Genomic DNA, 4,300 nt, shown 5'->3' with positions numbered 1-4,300 from the left:
TACTCTATTATTTCTTCACCCATTTCTATAGTTCTTGCGTACAATTAGTACCGTGTGTCCTTTAGGTGTACGGAACAGTGTGTTCAGAAATAAACTACAAAATTAGCTGTGATTGGGGCAATATGTAAGAGTTGTACTTCCTGTTAGGATTTTATTTTATTTTTTAAAAATGAGCCTCCTGGTAACATGTGAAATTATGACAATTTATATCTAGATTATGTGTTGTATTTTTATGATTTAAAAAAAATAATTGTAGTACACATAACTGAAAATGCTTCAGCTGTGACTAGATAACTCTTACCCCTGTCTAGTTTCAGCAGGGTTATCTCTCTTAATTGCAATTGGGTGCCTGGTTTTGTCCCTGTCAAATTGTCAATCTAACATTTTTCTCTATGACAGTGTGTGACATGCATGCTGAGGTCGGATAGAAAATATATTTATTCCACAAAACATTAGCATTGAAGTCTATGGAGAAACAATTGGTACCGAAATACCTGCTGTGACAATTGGAACATTGGTCAGTTACTTCCCCCTGATGTGATAAGGTGGCGCTTTAGTCAGGTAAACCCCTTCAATTCCGGTTTACTTCGTCTATGCTGAACCCATACTCGTGACTGTCTGAAAAATGCTTGTCGTGCCTCAGTGAAAAAGCCTATTACCTGTACTAGCCACATTTCTATTAAGATGGTTGGTCAAATGCATCAGTCGCACAATGAACGTGGTGTTCGTTATGGTGAGTACGTTATGACTTGGGCACATTTTGGTATTCATACATACGTACGTTTTGACTCTGTCAAGTTAATTTAGACTTGGGTATGTATTGAGTGTAATTCTCTGGCCAGAGTCGGCATTCATGTATTGGAAAACTTTACTAAGTGCTTTCTTTACTCTCATTAGTCATATAATGACCATGTGTAAATCTCTTCGGTTTCAGGTCAAATCTCCACAGTCCAGGATGCAACGAATCTGAATTCATTAATCAGAAAGACTATTGCTGATGGAAGAAACCAAACAACATCAACAACAACAACAACAAAAACCAAACAACAAACAAAAAACCGAACAACAAACAGCAAATACTCAATTGTGACATTCGTAATTAAAGGTACTCCAAGAGTTTCGACGTGAAGGAGAACATGCAGTTATACGTAGCTGAAAAGACATTGATGTCTGAAGTTTCTGATTAAATCATGTATGGCTTGAAAGAGCACGAGAGACTAGATGGAAATGAAAAGCCATTCAAGTGTGAAGTTTGTGACACCGTTCAGCCACAGGTCCACGGTGATTTTCCTTATGAGGGTACATACTGGAGTGAAACCATTCAAATGTGAAGTATGTACTAACATGTTTTGAAGGAGGTCAGACTTGAATGCCCACGTGATGATGCATATTGGAGAAAACAACATTCATTTGTGAAGTTTGTGATAAACTGTTTAGAGATAATGCCATAGTGAAGAAGCACACAAGAATACAATGTGGAGGAAAACCATTCAAGTGTGAAGTATGTCCTAACCTGTTTTGTAGGAGTTCAGACTTGAATGCCCACATGATGATACATATTGGAGAAAACAACATTCATTTGTGAAGTTTGTGATAAACTGTTTCGAGATAATGCCATAGTGAAGAAGCACATGAGAACACACTGCAGAGGAAAACCATTCAAATGTGAAGTATGTACTAACCTGTTTTGTAGGAGTTCAGACTTGAATGCCCACATGATGATGTATATTGGAGAAAACAACATCCATTTGTGAAGTTTGTGATAAACTGTTTAGAGATAATGCCATAGTGAAGAAGTACACAAGAATACAGTGTGGAGGAAAACCATTCAAATGTGAGGCTAGTGATAATATGCTTAGTGAAAGTGATGAGTTTTGGGTGAACTTGAAGATACATACAGGAGAAAAAACATTCAGTTGTGAAGTTTGCAATGAATTGTTTAGTAGGCATTTAAAGTTGAAAGAACGCACGACGTTACATACTGGAGAAAAGCCATTCAAATGTGAAGTTTGCTATGAAATCTGCATCAATTGTTCAAAGATGAAAGAGCACTGGAGTGTACATACTGGAGACAAAATATTCTTCCAGTGTGAAGTTTATGACAAACTGTTTAACCACCGTTTTAGCATCAATGCTCATAAGAGGTTATATACTAAAGAAAAGCATTCAAGTGTGAAATTTGCAATAAAATATTCAGCGAGGTTACAACCTGAACAGGCACATTCAGATACTTACTGGAGAAAAACCATTTAAATTTGAAGTTTGTAAAATAATGTTTAGCCAGAGTACTAGTGTTACCAGACATACGAAAATGTATAAACGAGTAAAAACATTTATATGCAGTGTTTGTGATATAATGTTTAGAGTGGTGATTCAATGAAGGACATGTAATACATACTGGAGAGAAACCATTCAAGTGTGAAGTTTTTTAGAATTGATCATTTCAAGAAGATCAAAATGACACATGTCATGAAAGCAGACAAGCATACATATGATACAGTTGTGATAAAATGTTTGGGCAGTGTTCTCACATGGTCCAGATAAAACTCTGACATACAGAATTGATGACAAAAGTTTCCCCTCACCTCATCCGATGAATAAATTGATCTTTTGAACACTTATTTAAGTAAGTGTAGCCAGTCTTAGAAATTGTAACTGAATGCACCCAGGAGTAAGTTTTCAGTTTTCGATATTCACTTGGGAATATTGCTTCAGTAGAAATTATGCCGGCATGAAAATAATTACTAGAACTACAAAAAGACTGTACAATCTCTAGCTTTATATGCCTATTTTAATCATTACTTCATGTCTGTAGTCCACCTTGACTTCAAATCGTCAGAAAAGAAACTATGTTGTTGTAGGGTTTAACGCCATTTTTCAGCACACAATAGGCTATACATGGCGGCCGGTATTAATGGTGGAGGAAGAACCACTGACCCACAAGAAGCTACTGGCAAGCTTTCTCACATACCCACATTAGCTGAATCCAAGACTCAAACCCATGCATATATATATATATATATATATATATATATATATATATATATATATATATATATATATATATACGTTTCTTGTCCATTTGATACTTTTTGTAGACTCTTTGAAGTGAATGAAACAGTACTTTATGTTGGGGCATACTATTTGTCACAAGAATTAAATCAAATTCAGCACTTTTGTTAAAATTAGACAGCAGTAGCTGCTACAAGGTTTAACAGCATATCAGCATGATCCTGGTTTAACTGTGTTTAGGAAATTTAGGTGTCCTTAGATAAGAAAGAAATCATAAAGGGGAATATCATTAAAATACAAAATCTATTCTTTGTTCTATATAAGCTGTCCTCTTGAAAGACAAAGTCCAAGACTTTTGCATTTGAAACATTATCCAGGATTATGAATAGATGCATATCCTGGTATTTTGACAATTGGAATTTAAATGTGACCCATTTCTAATGCATGGTACTCCAGCATAATTTCCTACTGAGATTGTGTTCTCCATTGCAAATTTACTGAACATGCCACCCATGATCAACATTTGCTAGACTACTGTTTACTACTTATTGGCCAATAATATCATACCAGTTTAAAATCATTATGAACTGGATGTAGCTAACAGTTCAGTGACGTGACACGTAATTGAATGAAGGTTAGTTTATGAAATGATTGTATTAATATTTCATCTGATATCAGCATTTATTTGATTGTCCATTAAATTATAAGCAATTAGTCAAAACTGGAATATACAATGGATCATGAAGTCAGTGGTCAATGAAGTTGTCAATCCCAAGATGGTTTCCAGTGCTGAATATAACATTGAGTTATGGTAATGAATGGCATATCTTTTTTTCTTATTTACAAAGGGGAACAATGAGATTAGACTGACGTTTTGTCACTTTGTATCAGCTGTTGATTTCTTTTCCAACTTGACTAAATCACCTTCTTGGGGGATTAATTTATCTAGTGCTGTTAGATTTACTTTAAGTGAGTCATGCAATTATTTCAGTAGGTAATGATCTGTTTCCAAAATAAAACCATAGACTAAATTTGTTTGTTACTTTTCTGTGTTATTCTTTTATGAGTATATATTGGCACATGAGCCACCATATAATAATTACAATTAAAATACATGTTGCAGAGGCCTTTGAAACTCTGTAATTGTAGTAAGAGAATATCATAAAATATAAAAGAAAAACCAAATTGTATATGACTTTGTACTGTGATGCACTCAATTGGAACATCTGTGACGTTCATCCTGGTTCTACTGTTATGTCCGTTTTTTGTAGTCATGTTTACTAAAGAA

At 34.7% G+C, this 4,300-nt stretch overlaps 1 long non-coding RNA gene across 1 annotated transcript; it reads left to right on the top strand.

Annotated features, from left to right (window-relative positions):
* The first annotated feature begins 564 nt into the window (after nt 1-564).
* Nucleotides 565-4,043, top strand: LOC149770151 (uncharacterized). The gene is made up of 2 exons (XR_016418935.1): nt 565-733; nt 935-4,043. It is a non-coding gene; the product is annotated as an uncharacterized LOC149770151 (long non-coding RNA).
* Nucleotides 4,044-4,300: the final 257 nt, after the last annotated feature.

This window comes from Sinohyriopsis cumingii, unplaced genomic scaffold (assembly GCF_028554795.1).
Source record: "Sinohyriopsis cumingii isolate HCF-2022 unplaced genomic scaffold, ASM2855479v2 utg002613l, whole genome shotgun sequence".
NCBI classification, from domain to species: Eukaryota; Metazoa; Mollusca; class Bivalvia; order Unionida; family Unionidae; genus Sinohyriopsis; species Sinohyriopsis cumingii.
The sequence above is the reverse complement of the archived record's forward strand: the minus strand, read 5'-3'. Positions and strand labels throughout refer to the sequence as shown.